The following is an 11,224-nucleotide window of genomic DNA, read 5'->3' on the forward strand; positions in this document are numbered from 1 at the left end:
TGGCTAGAGGGAGAGGGGTCCAATGAGCTTGCAACATTGGAAAAGTTAGCCCCAAGCAAGCAAGGGGGGTGTTAGGAGGATATACACCACACACACACACTCATTTTGTGGATTGATTCTCACTTGGTGAAAGTTGAGGAACTCCACCTCCTTCTCCAAGCTTGTGAGAAGTAAGAGCCTACACCAACACTCTTGGCTATGGAATGCAAATCCAAGCAAGAGCCATGCTTCAATGATTAAGCTTGCCATCTTCTCCATCTTCATTACTATGCTATTATGTATGCTAGCAAGAAGAGTGATGATAAGTGAGGAACTATTTCTTTCTCCTATGGAATGTTTCTTCTTCCTCTTCCCTACGCTCATTCCCCACTAGCTCTCTCCACCTTCGAAGGTGTTTGAGGCCTTGGGACTGAGGCTTGGGATAGTTGATGCTTTCTACAAAGTTTATGTTATGCTTGTGATGCAATGAAGCTTTCCATATTCATTGCATCACCTAGGTCACAAGGAACACAAAGATTGTATTGTACCAAGTCTCTCTTGATGGGAGAAACTATAATACAAATGCCTATTGGAGGGGGGACCGGCTCCATATGAATCCGGTCCTCAACTATTGTTATGTTCTCTAAACTCTCTTTCTTGAAAAAGTATTGTTCATGCCAAGTTAACTAAGTACCATGTTTATGTTGCTACCATAAATTAAGTTCACCCGCTATGCTCACAAAGTAATCTCACAAAAGTGCTTCATTTAATTTCCTAATTCCTCTACTCTCAAAATTCATAGGCCATTTCCATTACACTCTTGTGTGTGAAACATATACATTTATCTTCATATGTAATGTAGCTTGTGTGCAAGCACATTCTTAGAAGTGCACATACGACCTCGAACCACCCAATTGTCACTCTATAGCAGTGTTTGTTAATGTGGCGGCACAATTTTGGGTGATGGGCTACAACATTAACCACGTAGGGAGCTTTTGCATAAGATTAGGGAATCCAGCACAAAGTTCATAGAGGGAGATTTTTCAACAAAATTTGCAAACCATTCCATTTTCCATGAAAAGCTCCCTTCAAAGCTCCCTCATTAAAAAGCTCCCTCCATTCCCCTACTCTCTAAAATATAACATGGGCATTTTGCAAAGCTTCCCCAAAAAGCTCCCTACCCATACAATTCATAGCCATATGAGGGTGGGCATTTTGCAATTCATTTGACTATTTGGTTTTAGTAGATAGATTGATTCTTTAATCTCTCGTTCAAAATTCACACATAGTTATGTACATGGGCTTGATTCCCTTGTGCCACTAATTACCTCAATGATCAGGCAATAGATTAGGAGATAATTAGGTTTGATAATTTGTGTGTATTTTTGAATAATAAAATCCCTCCTTGATATGTCCTTCTTTACAAGTGGATAATATTAAAGGATTGCTTAAGGCTAGGTTGATTAGCATTTTGATGTTGTGTGTTCAATTGCACAAGTATCCTTTGACTTTCACCCGATAATTACCTCCAATATGCAGCTTTAGTCATTGTGTTTTTTTAATGTGTGGAAAGAGCATATCACACTCTTTTAATCAAGTCGATGTGTTTGAAGCATTTTAGCCCCTTTAATTGCATCCATCATCTTTATAAAAAATTAGGTGTGTAATTTCTTGTAGAAGTCTACATATAGTTATGTTCTTTTGCTTCCTCTTACACCAACACCCTCGAGGTGGGTTGGATAGCTTTAGTTGTTGAGCTCCAATAGCCATGTCTACTTAGGGAAGTTTGCACCAAGAGCAACAAAGCACTCTCTCTACCTAGAGATTGTTCCCACAAAGGCAAGACAAACCCTTCTCTATTTAGTGTAGATTCCCACCAACTTGAAGCAGTGTTAGTTTTTGTTCAAGGGCAATTTTACACCTCTATTTCAATAGAGAATGTATCATACTAAGAACATTTCAACTTTAAGGAAAGCTTCAAAAGCCTTTTCACCACACCAGAGAGGTTTTGAGCAATATTCACAAAGGAAAATTCTAATACCTCTCTCTCTCTCTCTCTCTCTCTCTCTCTCTCTCTCTCTCTCTCTCTCATGCACACGTGAAATTTGAGCATCCAAGCACAATTTCCCAACATGTTAATCATTCCCTTTGAAGATGATCTAACCATGATGCTCTTGTAAAGAGTCTAGACATTAGCACCTTTTGGAAACATTAAATACATAGGTTGTTAAGACCACTCCAATTAGCATTATAGGTGAGAAGGACATTAAGAAATTCAATGGCCAGGATTCTACACATGGAAGACAAAAATGCATGGTTTGACCCAATACAAACTAGGGCTTTATCTTCACAAATTACTACACAACTTCAAACTAAAGATGAGCAAGCACTAGGAATTATTATCACAATATTGCGTGCAAATTATGTATACTTTGTTGATGAATACACAAGTGCTTTTGATGCTCACAATATTTTGGATTATAAGTTAGTTTCACCTATGTGATAAAGAGAGGTTTGTTAGATTCAACTATGCATGTTGAATCTAACAAACCTCATCCATAATCTCAGTAGTCATCTTATAGGTTAGTTTCACCTATGTGATAAAGAGAGGCTTGTTAGATTCAACTATGCATGTTGTTCCATTGAGGTAGTCATCTCTAAACTTATCACGATTTTTGTCCCCATATTTTTTAGCAATTTATCCATCATCTTATAGGTTAGTTTCACCTATGTGATGAAGGGACGTTTGTTAGATTCAAAAGGAACAGTTACTGCTAGACTACATGGTGGAACCCTTATATCAAAGGAATTTTCTCTTCTCTGTATTTTTTATAGAGCTTCTTGGTACTGCATGTGAACCATGTAACTTCCTCATTGACTACCCTATCTTCTAGTTCCTATAATTGTGGGTAGTTCAGACATGTAGTCCTGGTCTTCACTAGTCTTTGGTGAGATGGTTAGCTATGTACTCTAGGTGTTGGGTAGTGGAGGGGATTTGTTCTTAGCAATGTGTAATACCTGGAGTGTTTTTCCATCCAACTAATTATCCACTTTGTCTCAATGTCTTTATTGAAATCTTCTACTTTTCTCTTTCTTCTTGCAAATGTTTGATCATTTTGTCCTTGACACTGAGGTACTCAAATTGCATGAAGGGAAATGGTAGGGCTAATTGATGCCATGAATGTTTGATCTGCTTTGGAGTGATCATGCCTACATTCATTGAGTGTAAGATCCATTGCTCCAACTTCATAACACATTTCTACTGCTCATCCTCTTTTCTTAAGGATTGACAACTCCTTTTTTGCATATATGCTCAAGGTTATGACCATTGCAGCCACACTAGTTTTTGGTTATGTAGGAGTTTTGTAAAGCTCATTGGGTGCATGTTTTATGGCTAGAGCATCAAGCTTTAAAAAGTCAAATCCCTCTTGATCTTTCAATGGATTCTCTATAATCTCTCCTTCATGTGGTCCGTTGCCCTTAAGTTCCTTTTCAGCTCTCTATAAGTGGGCTTAAGTCTTCTATCTCCTTTTGCATTTTCTCCTCTCTCGTCATTTGTTGGAGAGCTAAGTCCCTTTTTTCCATTGCTCTAGCTTCAGCTTCGTCTCCAACTCTTTGTTCTTTTTCTCGACGGTAGCATATGCTCAATCTTTACTTGAGAGATGTGCCACAATCAGGTTTTCTCTATCCTCCCTCAAAAATTGATCTTGCACTTTGATCCATTCTTTTTTAATCTTAAGTGAGTGTTTGACAGGTTGAGTTGTATTGTGGATCTCAAGGATTGCTAGATAATCCTTTAGAGGTCAGCTTTGACTTCAAGGATCTCCTCTTGTTTCTCATTGCAGGTGTCCTAGATGTCCTCTAGCCCTTCAATTATAAGTAACTATTTTGGCCACTTGTTCTGCCAAAATTTCTTGCAAGCTATTGCTATTAGATTTTTGCAATGTAAGTTTCTCATGTAGGTGATAAATCGTCAGAGTTTTTCTCTCAAGAATGGCTATGAAGGTGGTTTCATAGCTCTTGCACTCTTTGAGTTCCTCTTCTAGCTCATGCACTTTGGTAGTGAGTTTCTTGATGGATTCCTCCTTGCCGTAAGCTATGAAGGTGGTTTCATAGCTCTTTAAGTTTCTCTTCTAGCTCATGCACTTTGGTAGTGAGTTGCTTGATGGATTCCTCCTTGCCGCCGTAAGCTACACCTTTGCATGTCTCCACTAATGTGATCATCTCTCAAGACTCAGGAGTAGTCTTCTAATTCTTGGAGAGTTCCCATTGAGCTTGGTAGTATTAGTTGGCTAGTGATAGAATCATGGATGGTAGTTGTGGCATCTTGAGTATTGGAAACTTCTTCAATTCTTGTCTCCTCTTGGGCGCTTGATGGGCTTCGTGTGCTACTGGCTATGTAGCATCTTCATTTGTTAATAGAACTCTAGTCTCCTCACCTTTGTCACTAGCTTCATAAGTTTGTGGTGCTTTCTTTGCATGTTCCCTAGATTTCTCAACGTCAGCCTTTACTTTATCTTCCTCCTCCTTGTGGAGTCTTTTTATCTCCCCTTCTCGGTATATCTGTTCAACTTCTTGTTGCATGTTGATTGCTTGCATTAGAGAGGGATTCTTGTTCTTGGGTTTCTTGGTCTCCATTGGTCTTCAAAATCTCCTTTGAGTGCTCTTTCCCATTCATAAAAGGGCCGCTCTCTTTCAAGTTGTGCTTCTCTTTGGAGTGGATCTTCTACAATAATTTCAAGCTTCTTCTTTTTTGCAGTCTTTTCCCCCTCTTTTGCTTAATCTTTTGTAGCTATATTTGGGATAGGGCCATAAAGGTATCGTTTTAGGGATATCTTTAGGTGGTGGGGGTATTGGTTGGCAAGGTGGTGTATGTACTCTATCATCTTCTTTATGAGCTTTTCTTCCTTTTTCCTATGCCCTTTATTTTTCTAACCCTTCTTCCCACTTCTTCGTTTGATTGGGCTCTTGTAGTGGCTCTCTGAGCTCTTTCTTCAACAATAATTTTTAGCAATTCTTCTTTTTGCTTGTCAATTCTCTCCATTGTGCATCTTTTCTCCTCAATTCTAGCAATTCTTCTTGCCATAGCTACATCTTTTATATCCAGTCGTGTTTTCTTTTGTGCCTCTGCCTCTTCAGCTGCTACTTTCCCTTTGGCAACTTCTCGACTCTTGGTCATTCTTGTTCTACCTATCACTATATCCATCAAAGAGGTACTCTGCTCATCGTCCTTATCACTACCATGGTCTTCCTTTCATTTGGCTGCTTCATTTTTAGAGGACGGGTCCTTTAAGACCGCTAACTTCTTACCAAGCTTAGTGTTAGGCCATATGGTGCTTTCCACTAGGTCTCTTCTTTTGGCTTCAACCACAAGTTCTGTTTGAGAGTAGGCATCAACTTATGGGCCATGCTGAGAGCATAATAAGATAGTCTTGTCAACACTTCAACTCCTCTGATGTAGTTGATCTTTTTTGTCTTCTTTGTGGGTAGCCCGACGAGACTTTTGTGTATGTACTTGGCAAAGGCTAACTATCCCTTGGTTCCCGTCTTCCTCTCATGTGCCTTGAGATTGGATATGGCATATTTTGGGTTTTTGTACCTCATTGACCCTTATTGGAATATGTTCAAGTTTTGATGATAAATGCGGAGAGGGATTTCTAGTTTTGACCTCTTTAAATCGACAAATGTTGTTGATGGCCCTACTTTGTTGAAAGTCTCAGTAGTGGTGAATTCTCTAGCTTTGATGGAATCACGTGTGCGTGGCAATTGGAGTGCATCAACCACCATTTCCTCTATGATGTAAACTGTGATTTGCTTTGAGTTTGAGTCTATTAGTGTAGTCGTGCCATCTCCTGAATTATGGATACCAACTCATGTGCTCTCATTAAATCCACTCCACAGGGTGGCAGCTTAAAATATTTGTCGAGGTCAATCTTCTTAAATACTCTTTGGACTTCTTATTTCTTTGGCAATGACTTGAGATCTTTTGGCAAGATGTCGAGCTCGACTAGGGTACCAAGATCATCTGTGAACTTTCCCTGAAATACTGTGGTCGTGTGCTCCTAGTCTTTGTCCAATCTGCAGACTGTTGCTTGTTTGATTCTCTTTCCATCTTGCTGGTAGGGGATCAAGTTCTATAGACTTTTATTCCTTTGTTGCTTCTTTGAGAGATTCTCAAACATGACATCATCAAGTGTCAAGTAAAAAAAAATCAAGTTTAGGATTTTTTTGTTGTGGACATGTTTTGTAATTTAGTGTGCAAAATCTAACTTTACAAATTTACTTATACGAAGCATGTTTAGAGGCATTGAAGAATGCAAAGAAAGTGAAAAACCCAAAAATGTCACATTGGACCAGTATCTTGGTAGTTCTTGGCATATATGTTTTTCTTGACAACTTGGAAGTCCACGTCCATGAGTGTGTTCCCCAAGTTTTTAGTGATTTGGATTACTAAAAGTAGGTGTCAAGCCCTTGAATATAATTTCTAATTTGGTGGCTAGTATGTACAAATGGGATGAGATTTGGTGTGGGGGTGTAGGATACATATGCAAACAGTTTTCTGATGTAAAATCCATGCATTGAGAACACTTGTTCAGTACCACAATACTGGACTTTTGTTCATAGTAGGTGACTTTGGCATTATGCATTGGTTGTACTTGCAAGAGCCCTTTGTGAAGGTTGGAAGAATTTTGGACCTATGGATGTGAACTTAGGCTTAATTTTGGTGGTGGGTCTTTGAATTTTCTAATTCCTTGGGTTTTGATGGGATTTTTTGATCCAAGCTTGATGGAAGTTCATAAGCATGATGCATATACCCAGTGTTATAGACGTTGGTGATGATAATTTCTCCCAATTATGATGTCGAGGTCCAATACCATGATACTTGACTTTAATAGTATTTTTGAGCAACACTAATGCTACACATTCCCCCCTATCGAACATATACATGCAAGCTCAAGAAAAATCAAATGTCAAAATTTTCCCCTTAATAGAAAATCTGGCATGTAGTCTTTGAAATGCGGGTATCTGGATCTGTGAAGTCATCCTCATGTCCAATTTGTGCACAAATGGCATAAATGGACTCCTCTTGTCATGTAGAATCTACTCATGTTGAAAAGTCAACTTTTTGACACGTTCGACCGATGTCGCAATATTGGTTTAATTTGTCGTTTTTGGCATCTTTGCATTGCTTTAGTTCTTGGCAGCATTTGGAACCCATTGGTACCCTTGTGATTGATTTATAGTTGTGGATCTCCAGTATGGTGTCTGTTCAGCTTGAAGGTCTTTAACTTGCACTTTTGGCTCCAATGATGGATTTTTTAACTTCAAATTGTATTGTGGAAATTTCCATGGCTTTGATATTAGCAACTAAGTTCACGACTTTTGCACTTGATCTTATCATGATTGAACACTTAGTCTCTGTAGTGTGTCTTTTTGTTCGTCTATTGATCTATGGTTCCTACAATCTCCCAATCCCAACTTTGACATCACACATTGCTTTCCCACTATCTATTGAATCTTTGTTGTAAGTTTGGCCCAATCCTTTTGTTGCTTTGGTGCAAAATGACGCTTTAGAGGCAATTTGCCGATTTTGATGATACAATGGCATTTGGATCCCATTTTGGTAATCCAAACATATAGAAATATTTTGCGATATACCCCAAACCATTGTGCTGTAGTGATTTGGCATGTTAGAATGAGGATTTTTATTAAGGGTTTTTACTTGGTGAGCGAAAGATCCTTGTTTCAATGGCTTAATTTTTTGGCTATATTTGGAAAAACGACCTTTATGAAAGGTTTATTTCCTTGCCAAATATGAAAAGGATCTCTTAATGTGTAGAGTGTATGTTTTTTTTTTCCGGGGGGCCGGGGGTGTCATAGGCCTTGAAGAAGCTACATGGCAGAGGAAGATTATTTAGTCATTGGTATACCCTCGTTTATAAGTGACACGGGGTGTCACTCGAGGGATCAACGGGGGGGCGTATTTTCGGCGAGGCGGAGAGCTTTGGGGGGGGGGGGGGGGGGGGGGGGGGGGGGGCAAGAGTTATATAGTACAAACCTCGCATAGCTTTGAATGTGGCGCGCTAGGCGAGATGGATTGAGCGTGGGAGTGTGAATTGGCAGGTCGCAGGGTCAAACCCCGATTGCGGATGGGGACCATTCTTTTTTGTGCTACCTCGAAATGAATCGACGGTGGATCCGTTGCTCGCCGTTGATCCCTTGAATCAATCCCGTGTCACCTATTAACGAGGTTGGTATACCCTACCTACAAACATCTGCGCAGCGAGAATATCTTGCAATGAGCATTTGAGAAATCACAAAACCTTTCCGCGATCCAATGTTTGCAGTCCTCGGTTCCCACAGCCGCCGCCTACTGTACAATTCATGTTTGTAAATGCATCAAAAGGAACCATTGCGCCTCTGGCCGCCATGGGGAAAATGTGAAGAGTTCCGATCTTGTTTCAACAACACCAGGAGACTTAGGGTACTTGTTTCTTACGCTCCCCCAATAAAAGCAGCCATCCATTGAGTTTTATTTGGGCAATATATATTCATACCATCTGAGCCCATTGTACATTCTTAAATCCACCAACAGGTGCAAGGTTTAGGGCTTAATTGCATCCTACCTCCCAAAACCGGTTGAGAATTGCTTGAAAGGTTCGCACTAGTAGCTATTGTGCGGAAACTGAGTTCTTGGTTAGTTGTTGTAGAGGAGGAGAGGAGGATGGCAAGACCAGGAACGATCTCCAAAACAAACAATGATTCCGGTTGGTTGGCGAGACGTGCTTCCTCAACAGCAGAGCATGCATTGCAGCAGGATTCTGTGCATTGTTGTTCATGCTGCACTAAGGATAGCAGTTTGGCCTCGATCACATAGCACTCCATGGAGAGTTCTCCTGAAGCACACACATTCACTGATCTGGAACCTACCAAGGGCCTGAAGGCATGCAGATCCTGCTGATTTTGTCGCGATGTGGATGTAAAATGGGGAGCCCATGATAAACTGGGGCTGTCGAAGGAGCCTATAAAGGAAGCACATAACCTGATGAGAGTTTCCCAGTCGAATTTTGCAAGAATGCCGCACATCTGTGCTATTTGCTTGTCGAGCGTTCTCCCTGTACGCAGGTTTTGCACTTTTCCATCCAGTCCCAGCAATCCTAACACTGACAGCACCCTATCTTCTTTGTTAGAGCAATCACGCACAGAAATCTCTTCCACAACTCCAGAAGAGCCACCAATCAACATTCTGTAAAGCCGGCGCCACAACCGGAGCCAGTTCACGCGCTTTTGCCTGTCCTTGTCTTTATCATATACTAGCATATAATTGGTGCATAGGCATCTCTATCCACAAAATACAGGCTCTGCTCCATATTGCCATCACAACTAGCAACCACCTTCACCTTCGCCTTCGCCTTTGCCTTTACCCTTTGGAAGCGCCCAGATGTGCATTTGTATAGTGAGCTTTCCAAGACTTTCCAGAAGCCGGTATCCGCTTCCCTGCCAGTATCACCGCCTTCATGTATCTGCTTTGAAGTGCTGGCCAATCCCAGGTCCCCACTTTGGCCGCAGAGGCACTTACCCTCTGCATGTCTTGTAGAAACGGAGGACACAAGCGTACAAAACTGGGCAACTCGACCGCCGTCGCTTCCACACCAGCTTGCACTTCTGCATCAACCACCAATCCAAACCCTCTGCCCAAACCATGTGTTATCACATAGCAACTCAAGCTATGGCAGTAGAAGGCTCCCATGTGGATTATGTCGTGACATTTCTCTTCACTGTCAAAACTTGGTTGATGCACAGAGCATCAAACCAAACCCTCTCTACCCCATCATCTTGGAGGATCTTAAGGAATTCAATTGGGGCACAATAACCGGGCTGATCGCGAAGGCTTTTATCTCTAAAGACATGGTTGTATGTGAGGTAACTTGTGTGAGCCTTCACCTCCTTACCCACCATCTCGGACATATCCCTGATATCCTTGCTTCATGTATGAGAGATGGTGTGGAAGCTCCAGTCCTTCGGTTCGGTGAAAGACACACCCCCTTCACTGTCAATTGTCTCTCTCAAATTGATTACTCTAATTGGAAACATCTGATTGTCCGGAATTTTGGCCACTATCCCATCTAAACACAATATTAATCCACGAATTAGCAATTTGCACACCTACTCTAATCCAGTACTTCACCAAACATGACGCTTACCTCTGTAGCTGTTGAGATTGCTTTGAATCCAATGCTCCATGGATTTCTCACCCAGCTGAAGGTGAAGCTGAGTCAAGGCATTCAATTAACTACTGCAACTGGAAGGCAAAGCAAAATTGGATGAAGGCATGAAGTGAAAACCAAGCAAAGGTAGGCAGTAGTAGTAGGTAGGGGGTACCAGCTGGGAGAAATCCTTTAAAAAAAAGGAATCAAGCGAGATCTCATGCCCTTATTTCTTTTGAGTGTTTGTTCCTTACTGTCGCTGCACGGCAGCATTATTTCCTTGGCCCTTGCTTTGCTAGGCGCACTACTCACAAGAAGATTTGGAAATTTTCTCATGTAGGAAAACAGAGTCTTTTTCAGTGTTTTTCATACAATGCATAACATTGTGAGCTTCTGCTCTAGAGGCACCGCATACCTAGGTAGGTACAATACCACCGGCCCCTCCACCGCGCCGGCGGTCCCCTACCCCCAATCGTACCTAGCTAGGTATACGGTGCCTCCCTCACAGAAGCTCGTGATGTTGTGGTACTGGCAAGTACATACTAGCTACTCTTTTATCTTATTCAATTCCTTCTGAGATTCTGCCAAATCTCTCTTTCCTCTCAAGATTTACTGCCCTTTCAGAAGGTTTTCTAGGGTTTTAACTCACGCCTGAGACATCAATTTGAACCTCTGTCCCTGTAACCACTCGAGCAGGATCCTCGAACTGCAGGGAATGGCCACCCATGGAAAGAAAAAAAATAATACAACTCTGCCTTCGCACTCGATGTCCCTGCTCGCTAGCTCATTTGTCGTCACCTTGGCTCTGCGTGCACCTGCTGTAATCCCTGTTGTGTTTCCCGACCTGCGCTCCCAGCCGATACATGCTGCATGCGTGCTCCAGATCACCCCCGGGCCCCGGCCCCCACATGCACCTCTAATTTTGATTGCACGCTAAGGGGATCTTTTAGGATTCTCGTCCACTTTATATTTTTGAAATGTGTAGAACGTACTGGGTAGATGTTATTTGCTAAGATTTAACTAGGCAGAAAAAGAAA

General features: G+C 41.4%; 1 long non-coding RNA gene across 1 annotated transcript; it reads right to left on the bottom strand.

Annotated features, from left to right (window-relative positions):
- Window positions 1-8,036: 8,036 nt before the first annotated feature.
- LOC147435300 (uncharacterized) lies at window positions 8,037-11,020 on the bottom strand. The gene is made up of 2 exons (XR_015185039.1): window positions 10,185-11,020; window positions 8,037-10,106 (listed from the first exon to the last, which is right to left on the bottom strand). It is a non-coding gene; the product is annotated as an uncharacterized LOC147435300 (long non-coding RNA).
- Between the last annotated feature and the right edge of the window lie 204 nt (window positions 11,021-11,224).

This window comes from Adiantum capillus-veneris, chromosome 18, assembly GCF_014529385.1.
Source record: "Adiantum capillus-veneris isolate H3 chromosome 18, ASM1452938v2, whole genome shotgun sequence".
Taxonomy (NCBI): Eukaryota; Viridiplantae; Streptophyta; class Polypodiopsida; order Polypodiales; family Pteridaceae; genus Adiantum; species Adiantum capillus-veneris.